At 48.1% G+C, this 10,687-nt stretch overlaps 1 protein-coding gene across 1 annotated transcript in view; it reads right to left on the reverse strand.

Annotated features, from left to right (window-relative positions):
* The window catches only part of RANGAP1 (Ran GTPase activating protein 1), a 1,265,070-nt gene extending 1,254,803 nt beyond the window's left edge, over nt 1-10,267 (reverse strand). The window contains exon 1 of the mRNA XM_069652750.1: nt 10,082-10,267. The gene's annotated coding sequence lies outside the window, so the exon portion shown is untranslated. The remainder of the gene's footprint in view (nt 1-10,081) is intronic.
* Between the last annotated feature and the right edge of the window lie 420 nt (nt 10,268-10,687).

Below are 10,687 nucleotides of genomic sequence, written 5' to 3' on the forward strand. Positions count from 1 at the left end.
TCCGGGCTCTCAAGACCCAGAAACAACTGGCACTTTAAACCACAAGCGTTGCTGGATGTGGCACACCCATCCACTATAGTTGACCATGTGAAATAGTTTTTTGAGACCAACGTGGGCTGTGGCACGGGTCAGCACACTGTGGGAAACCTTCAAAGTTGACATATGTGGGATCGCAATGCCTACCGAATTAAGCGCCTTCAAAACGATACAGCAAGACATCGAGAATAGCAAGATCAGGTTAAAAAAACTTGAAAGGGCCTAACAACTGTTCCCCCCTCAGCCACACTCGCACGGATTTAAAGAGGCATTAGAAACCTTCAGAGTACATGCGGAACGAGAAGTGAAGTTCTTTGATATCCCTATGGCCGCACAAAACTACGGTAAGGGGGATAGACCGGGTAAACTGCTTGCTTGCAGGCCTCGCCAAGAAAGAGGCTGCGGGTGTATCCCGGGATTACAAACTCTTCAGGGAACCTTCTACACGCTCTGGCAGCCGTCAATGACATGTTTGCCGCGTTTTACAGGGATCTGTATGCTAATGAGGATACACGCCTACCAGATGACATTGACAGGTTTTCAGACACATTACCACTAAGCCTACATTCCCACGATGCAAGAACCCTTCTAGATCAACTAATCTCCCTGACTGATAGCACCCAAGCTATCCAACACTTACCATCGGGAAAGCCCCCGGCATGGACGGCCTTACAGCTGAATTTTACAAGCGGCAAGACTTATCTTGCCCCACAATTACTGCTACTATGGCATTAATCCCTTAAGTTACGACACTACCTGCCACTAGGCGCGAAGCTATCATCACAATCCTGCTTAAACCCATCAAGGCATGTGAACAATGCGGCTCTCTCTAATCAACAGATGTTAAATATTCTCTAAAATTATGGCCAAACGACTGATGCCATTCAGGTCACACATCATTCACAAGGACCAGTTGGGTATTCATTCCTGGGAGATCTAAGGCATTGAATCTACGGGGCCTCTTTAATGTACTAGCCCAAATAGACTCGGGGACCCAGGCGTTAGCAGCCTCCTTGGACGTCCAAAGCGTTCGATTCAGTTTCCTGGAGGGGTTCATGTACGCTGTGTTAACGAAATAAGAGTTTGGTCTGGAGTTCCTTGCCTCTCTGCATCTGTTATACACATCCCCGGTCGCCAAGGTCAACACTAATGGGATGCTATATGTACCCTTTGGTGAAAGCAAGGGGCACCCGGCATGGTTGCCCCCTATAACACTTCATATTTGCAATTAACATCAAACCTCGCAGACCTAATACGCCATAAACATCAAGGTTATCAGGATGACGGAGGAACCTGAAATTATTTCCCTATACTTCAACAACACACTATTATACATAAGGAACCCTCCATCCACCTGGAACCCATCATGTCAGAGGTCTCTGAATTCGGCGACATATTGGGCCTTAGTTTGTACTGGAATGCTGCACAGGCACAATTTGCTGCGTACTGGTACTCTGAGGAACCGCCTCTCCCTCACACGCTTGGAGAAACACTCAGCGGGTGACAACGGTATCCGTTCATTGATTTTCCCCACTAGCTTCATGGATAGCTGCAGATTTGATCCTGCTAGCACCACTGCACTCGCCTGGTGCAAAGTAAGGAAAATAGTTGGCACACCTGCCCCATACAATAGATACCTCCCGAGAGGGCGCTAGAGGGCCGACCAAGATGGTGGCTCCCTGAAGAGCTCCGTGTAGCTCCTAATAAATCCTGAAATTTCTCTACTCTGTAGCGCACGTCTTCATCACCCCTTGCTGCCTGGGCCTCGCAGGAGGCACGGCCATCAATACGGAACCCATGACTGTAGCCGACAACCGAATATCTGAGCTCCAGCGGTACGGCCGACAGGGGCCTGCCCGCAGTGCGCCAGGATTCCCGGTGGCACGGGCCGCACTGTCGGCATGGCTGGCAATCACCAAAGCAGGGGCCGCGATTGACTCGCCGGGGACCCAGGAACAGGGCGAGGTCCGACGCGCCGGGAGAAGACCAAGCGCTCCAACTGCCTGCAGAGAGCCCCGCCCGCTAACCCATCGAGGAGTGAGGGGACCGCGGCGTGGTGCACGGGCGGGCCCCGGACAAGGTAGGAGCGATCCGAGACATGCGCGGCACTCTCAGCAGCCATACGTATCACCAGCCAGCCAGCACCCGTCACGGCAGACGCTGCGAGTGCCCCGGTCCACCCGCAAGACACTAGCCTTTACCTGCTGTCATCACAGACCCCCCTCCCGAGGCAAGGACACCACACAGGGGTCCACTGCGAGGCGGAGCACCACCACAACCAACAAGAACTGGACGGCGGCAGCAGAGCGCCTCTCCACTCGCCGGGCTGCTCCGCACCACAGGGCATGCATGGCCCCTCAGATAGCCGCATACACCACCAACCAATCTGTCGGTAAGCGGCGGCAGCGGCTCGCTGCTGCGGGGACGCTCCGCGTTCAGTGTGGATCTCCTCCCCGGGGCAAAGACAACACACGCAGACCCCCTGCGAGACAAGGTGGCACAGCTACCAACAACACAAGAATCACAAGGCGGCAGTGAAGCGCCTTTTCCATCAGCTCCGGGCACCTCACACGGCCACCCGTGCTGGCCTGCCACACAGTCCCAACCCGGTCACGCTGTGTGCAGAGGCGCATGCAGGCAACAAAGTTCAACAGCACAACGACCTCATAAGCGGCTCAATCCTCACACGCGGCACAGGGGTGGCCCCAGGCAATTAACACAGACGGGTAAATCCAACACCCTGTCCACCAACAGAGTCACGGGATGACAGCCTAAGCGCGAGTGAAGAACCACACTCCCAGGCACACCAAGCCAGCCAAGAACTGAAAGCGGAACCTGCCTCGACCTGGGAGTCACGACCCACTGAAACCGCAGGAGAACCATACAAGCAATAACCGATGTCATAAGCAAACAACGCTCACCAAACATCTGTACGGCTACACTTTGAAAGCACGCAGTTCTGGGAACAAATACTTTAAAGGCCCGACTCCGCGCCATCCTGTAACAGAGGTCCTGCGCAAACCCCCAGATCTACTTTAGACACAATCTACTCCGAGCGCGTAAGGTCCGGTAACCAGTCGTCACAACCAGCCTATAAAGCTCAAGCGAACCGCCACAAGCTGGTGTCCGCGTCAAGCCATTACCCTCAGTGCTGTTGGTGGACACCTGCGTGCAAACAGGAACTACTTCAGTGTTGAACATGGGGAAGACCGACAAATCCCAAAGGAAGTTACATTTCGAAGCCAGCTCTTCCACCAAATCGACTAACTCCAACAGCAGACCGCAGTCACCCACAGAGAAAGCCTCCCAAATAGCAGAAGAAGCACAGAACTTTGACATCAGAGAAATCCTACTAGACCTGAAAGCTGGAATCGGAGGTCTAGGTAGCAAATTAGACACTATCCTCGAAGGTGGATCAACTCCAACATCGCCTGGACAAGCATGCAGACAGATTAGAAACAGTTGAACAACACGTGCCAGACCTTGACGAGGGAGCAACGTCCCCGACGTCGAGGGTAACCGCGTTGGAGTCCCAAATGAAAGCAGTGTGTGCCAAAAATGAGGACTTGGAGGGGCGCTCTCGCAGAAATAACATTAGAATTGTTGGGGTCAGGGAGCAGCAGCTTCGGGTCAAAATGGAAGAGCACGTAGAAAAGATCTCATGGAACTTTTTGGAGCTGAGACGCTCTCCCAACTGTTTGTTGTTGAAAGAGCACACAGAGTTCCCAATACTAGACCAATTCCAGGCGCAAATCCACACCCAATTATAGCCAAACTACTAAATTACAAAGACCGCGACTCAATACTCAGAACAGCCAGAGAAAAGGGAGACCTCCAACACGAAGGAGATCGCTTTCAATTCTTTTCTGACTTCTCCCAAACTGTCCAGGCACAAAGAAGGTCATACACAACTATCAAATGCTGACTACAGGACAATCAAATACTGTATTCAATGCTCTTCCCCGCGAAACTTCACATCCAGCACAAGGGCAAAACTCAATTCTTCAATACACCGGAGGAAGCCAGTGACCATCTGGACCGGGCCAGCCTCCAATAACGCAAGACCACAACGCAGAGACCGGATGAGGAGAGACCCGCAATAAACCATGCCACGGGCGGCAGGGCCATCAAGCCATCTATACCACTTGAAAATATTCACCAGAGAAGTTCTATTCTTTAGATCAGGGGAGGCTCTCGCCTCTCGGAAGGCTACTAGCGCCCCACGCGCAGCAACGTTAACGGTTGCGTTTATAAGGGAAGGTTCACCATGGGCCAGTTGGGGTTGTCCACACAAGAGAGGGACAAGAATATCATGAGGACGCCATCGACTGCTCACCCACACGCCATCATGACCATGCTACGGAACCCCACTCAGACGACGATAAGTTCCAACAAATCCTCACGCAGGCCCATGCCCCAGCCGAAAACCTGCCGGCCGGGACGCATCCCCCACCAACCATCCATCCATCCATGCGTAACATTGTTTAAGATTGCCACCTGGAACATTCAAGGTGGCAACCAACCAGCAAAAACCAGGAGAATCCACCAATACCTCAGGAGACACAAAATCAACGTGGCCATGCTTCAAGAGACCCATCTCTGACCAACCTCGGAACAACACTGGGCCCGGTCTTGGGGGTGCCATAGATACTACTCATCATACTCATCCTATGCAAGAGGGGTTGCAATTCTATTTGACAAAAGAGCCAATTTCAGTTTGATCGAATCGAAAAAAAGACACTGAGGGAAGAGCCCTACTGGTGAAAGGAATCCTAGCGGGGAGAGAAATAGTCCTAGTGAACTCGTACGCTCCCAACACAGACAGACCGACCAAATTTAACTGGGTCATGACGCAGCTGGGAAGGATCAACTCAGCAATGATTATCCGATTATCAGGGGAGCGGATCTCAACATGCCAATGGACCCCAGCTTCGATAAATCGAACAACACGACTGGCAGGCCATCCAAAGCGAGCCTTCAGGTCAAGGAGGTCTGCCATACATTTGATCTGGTCAACACGTGGAGATACTCCAACCGGGATGCAAGAGAATACACGTTCCATTCAGCCGTCCACAACACCAGTTCCCATATAGATTACATTCTGGCATCAGCTCACGGTCCATTCAGCTGGGGACCCAGCCATATTCTTCTGCGATCCTCCTCAGATCACTCAATGGTGACGGAGTTCACGCTTTCCGCCACTACAGCGCCAGGTCTCACCAACTGGAGATTCAAACCAGGATCCCTATCAGATTCTGTGTTCGCAGCGGAACTACAACAGGAAATTGCGACATTCTTGGAGGTGAATCAGGACTCTGTCGGCTCTGGTGGCACCTTGTGGGAAACACTAAAATGCTATATTCGTGGAGTGTGCATGGCAAAAGAGAACGGTATCTTAACACTGATACGTCGTGAACTGGCAAATAGTGAACAACGCCTGAAAGAGCTCGAACTCAAATGCACTACCACTAACGAACCACAGACCCAGACTGACCTTAAGGAAGAACTAATAAAGTTTAAACAAAGAGCTGAGCGCAAGCTGAAATTCCTAGGCCGCAGGCATCAAATCCGTCAATACGGCGAAGGTCAGAAACCCAGAGCGCTACTAGCAATCGACAAAAAGCCCATCCGGGTGGAGCACATCAGAGATACACGTGACCCTAATCTACACAGAGGAAGGAATGGTTAACGTGTTCCGTAACTTCTATCAAAACCTATATAGCTCCAAGGGTAGCATAAATCCCGAGACACTGCAAGACTTCCTCAATGACACCGAATTATACTGAGTAGCCAATGAGCTAAGCGAACCCCTAAATGCACTCATGAAACAAGAAGAAATCCTGGAAGCAATCAAACAGCTCCCGAACACCAAAGCACCAGGCTCCGACGGGCTCACAGGAGAATTCTACAAAGCCTATACGGCCATCATAACCCCTCTTTTACTTCAAGTCTATGAAGAATCCATAGAGCGAGGGATCCTCCCAACCACACTACGAGAAGCCAATGTGATAAGAAGGTAAACCCCCGGAAGACTGCGCATCCTACAGACCAATCTTTTTGATCAACCTGGATAACAAGATCCTGGCCAAAATTCTATTGGCTTGCCTGCTCCCTCCCATGCCAGCATTGGTGCTTGGCGATCAAGTCGGCTTTATCCCAGGGCGCAGCATGACCTACAGCATCAGAAGGCTATTCGGCGTCATAGAAGCCCTTGATTCAACACAGCAAGCAATAGCTGTTTTACTCGACGCCGAGAAGGAATTTGACTCAGTTGAGTGACCTTATATGTTCGCAACGCTCAAAAAAAAAAAAAAAAAAAAAAATGGGACTGGGGAACTTCTTTATCCAACTGGTCTCGCTGCTTTACAATGACCCGCAATCCTATTCCACCCTGGGGAAACACAAGATCTCCCAGCATTAAACTAGAGCGCGGGACCAGACAGGGCTGACCCCTGTCAGCCCTCATTTTTGCCCTAGTGATGGAACCTCAAGCCTCGAGACTAAGGTCCAGCCAACTGCACAGAGATCTTATGCTAGGACCCCATAAATTAGTGGTCTCCCTATATGCTGACGATGTCTCATTTGGTAACGACCCAAAAACTAACCTCAACCCAATAACGCAGGAAGTGATTAAGTTCAGTCATATCTCTGGCCTCAAAACCAACCATTCGAAATCAGTAATACTCCCACTGACCCCCGTGTACCACTAAGTTTGCAGACGATCACGGCTTTAAGTGGGAAAGCACAAAGGTCCGATAGGTATCTACATGTCCCTCAGCCACAACAAGATATATAAAGATAACTATGAGACAACACTAAGCTCCCTGCAGGAAAGGTTCACAGATGGAAGTCACTCCCACTAACAATATGGGGTAGAACCTCACTGACTAAAATGGTCATCCTTCCCAAACTCCTTTATTTATTCACGAACATACCTTTACTCCTGCCAAGATCCTTTTTCCATAAAGTCAAAAGTCTCATCCTGGAATTACTGTGGGCGGGGAAACCAGTACGGGTAGCCTACGCAACACCAACACTACCAACATCGCGCGGTGGCCTTGCACTCCCAGATATAGAGAAATACTATTCGGTGGCCCAGGCACAATTTCTAAGCCACTGGTACACAATACACTTCATCCACCTACACATACAGGTGGAACGGGCTCTCGCACCCCCCAATTTGTTGAGAGCTGTCATTATCAGCCACATTCCGGTACCGCACAACATGTTGAGCACGGTCCTATCCACTTATGCAATCTGGAGGAAGATCGCACAGAGATATGGTTTAAGCATAAGGTTCTCCCCCTTACTACCAATCAAAATCATTCCAGGCATTCCCCTAACAGCCGAAAAAGGTATTTCTGGTATGGCTAGACAAAATTAACATCCAATAATCTAATAGTCAACGATCCTCATACCACTCCACAGCCCGTTATCTCTTTCCACTCTCATATATGACAACATCAAGAAATCAAAAGAATGTCTATATCCCAACTTCCTAACTGTATTCAAAGGAGATACAGAATTATGAAGCAGATGACTGTTAGATCATTTTGATTGTAACCTACTCTATGTGGTATATTGAGTACTATGCATAATGTACCTCACAATGCAACACCTCCTATATGTTCTGGTGAAAAGAACACAGGAAATAATGTAACCATGAATACTTGATAATTGATCGGCAAAAATGCCCGATATGGTGAATACAATGCCCGATATATCTTCAAATCTTTCACAACCCGATTGGCATGAATGTTACATCTGCGGCAGGTTACATCTTCGAGTACTATGACAACCAAACACACATTCGCCCCTTTGCTTGACACTATAGTTGCACAAAGGACCGACCATTAATAGACACCCTTCTCTACATGGACATCATTTCCTCTTTACGTCAACATTCACAACACTACAAGCAACTCTGCCCCAACAGCCGCGTCATTCGAACGTCTCGAGACACAGACTTAAGCTAAGCGGATTACACGCATCTAATGAGTTGATATCCTTACAATAGCCCCTTTTTTCCATGTCCAGTGCTCTGACATTCATCCATTTTCCTTTAGATAAAACGTCTGCTTCAAATTGACTTGCTTTCAATTTTTTCAAACACCCTACGTCTGTAGGTATGTAGCAGCCCTCCTTTACTATGATCAACACAACCATTTAACAACCTTTCAAATTTAGCAACTCCATGTGTTCTTTAACTCCTTACAGTCCAGTGATTTGGGACACACCACACTGGGAATACAGCAACTTGAGACAAGACTCTCTTTTAAAAGACTATGTGAGGTACGTTTATCTCCAAGGAGACCACCTCCACATAAATTGTGACCTATTACGGACCTATACATTTCTTTCTTTATTTTGATATTTTCACTTTACCATTCCCCGAGATATTTGATGACTACTTACAGATATATTATTACATAACCTCTAACAGGGTGAAACTTAGCAATCAGTTATGATCAATGTATTTACCTGATATTAGAAGCATCACACTTACAAGTTAATTTTGTAGATTAGAATTGAAGCTAGAAAACCTATGACTGCATGAAATCGTGAATATTCCACTCCTGATGAAGGGATCGAGCTCATTTTTTATTATTTGAATGTCTAGAATTGTGATGTATGATATTACTACCTCATATGTAGTATCCATGCATTAAAAATCTTTTGTCATATACAGTTTGTTATAACTTGAATTAACTGCAGCTACCCACTTGAGAAAATGACATCACAAGAACTTAATTAACTGAAAAATATTTTTGGAAAGACAAGTCTTGACTGATTAATATCAGTGTATATATAGTGTGCAGGGGACACGGGTGTCCATTAATTTAGGACCCTTATTCTCCTGTTTGCGACAGGTAGCCCCACCACCCAAAACACTGCACACATCGTATGGGTGCGAAAGGCCTCGCCCGCAGCACCCACTTGCCGACGCCCAGAGTGCCCCTGCCTGGATAGACGAATCCAACCAGGGTACCCCTCCATGCCCAGTAGGGAGAGGAATCAACGAAGCAGCAGGTGGCCCAGCCACCCACCAAAGATCCTGATAGGTAGGCAGGAAAAATAAAACTAACATGCTGGGGGGAGGGGGGAGGATTTTGAAGTCTCTGGAGGGGTGGGGAAGGTATAAATCCAAAGGCTTCTTGGTATGGAGGTTAGAACCTTACAAGTGCTGGGACGTGGAGATAATGCCATGTCCAACCACTCACATTTAGCCAGAAACTTTGGATTTACCGTTGTTTTCTTTAAAACGGTTTGTTTTAAAGCCTCTGGAGATGGGAAAAAGGATAAGTACAGCCGAACCAAAACGGAGAGATAAGAGGCTTACGCCCACCACTCAAATATTGATAAAATTCAACTTTGCATACTGTGTAAACGTAACACTACGTGAGACAGCAGGTTAAAGTTTACAAATATAAACACGGAATTTTTCAAACAATAACCGAGTTGTGGTTGCGCGTACATAATGGCTACTTGGCAAAGCGTTGGTAAGGAGAGGGTAGTTTAGATTTGAATGCAGATCACACATGTTTATTCGAAATGCTGTGGAGGCTATCAATGTTTGAATAGTTAAAATATAAAACTCCAATTAAACTTGAAGGTAAAATGTGGAGGCGCTACGCCATAGAACTTTCTTTTTTCGCATACATGCGTGCTTCCGCCAGGTCAATAACATAGCGGAATACTATTTCAATGTCACTATAAGTTGCAGAGAGCGCCAGGCCACCTCAGCCTGGGCCATATTAAGCGCACTGGATTATAATACATTTGGGGATTTCAAGTTTAGGATCATTTGACTGAAGCCATTACACCTAAATGCCAGATTGCAAGGCTTTTAAAACAGAATCTGTTTTGCCCTCGTCAAATTAAAATAGTACAACAGAGCACTATAGTCGGAGCGCTAACCACGACTGTCAATGAAACGCGATGCAGAGTGTACATCCCGCCAACAACCCCACCGTGTGGTCCACTGCTTCAAACAAGGACAACACAAACACTTAAATACACGTCAATTACACATAATGCAACGCACCTGGACGTAGGTTTTAGTTGCCTCCGCAGAGCCGTAAACAACAACCACTTATTAGTTTGTGGATTTAATGAGCAACGGAAGCGCGCCCGTGCCTGTCCCAATAGCGTCTAGTTCGCGCGCCTCCTCTTAACATAAGATGCACACGTTACGTTCAGGCTGTGCAGGCTGTTCCTGACAGAGGAAAGGACCCTCCCAACGTCCGCCTCCGCCTTCATTACGTGAGTTGCGCGATATGTTCAGGGCACGTACGTAAAGTGTAGTCTACGCTCACTGCTTCAATTTGCACTTCGTGTGAGAGTTGGTGAAGCTAAGCAGCACCAGTGAGTATCGCCTGAGATCAGAAGTAAACTGGCTTTAATCCAAGTCCACTTGTGAGCCACCAGCCTTCATGACAGGAACCCTTTTTAACAAAAATAAAAAAGGGGTATAACAACCCCACCCCATCATCCCTGTGGCGTATAAACTCTTTGCCCATGTTGCATCAGTTAAAAATTGTCCTGCCTTATGGCATTACCTCCACCTCAGTCTTCCTCTTCCCAGTACTTACTTGTCGCAGTCCCAGCACTGCACACCCCTTCCCCCAAAGGAGGAACAACCCTGCATGTG

The sequence above is a fragment of the Ambystoma mexicanum genome, chromosome 3p (assembly GCF_040938575.1).
Source record: "Ambystoma mexicanum isolate Mex_15411 chromosome 3p, UKY_AmexF1_1, whole genome shotgun sequence".
In the NCBI taxonomy this organism is placed as follows: domain Eukaryota; kingdom Metazoa; phylum Chordata; class Amphibia; order Caudata; family Ambystomatidae; genus Ambystoma; species Ambystoma mexicanum.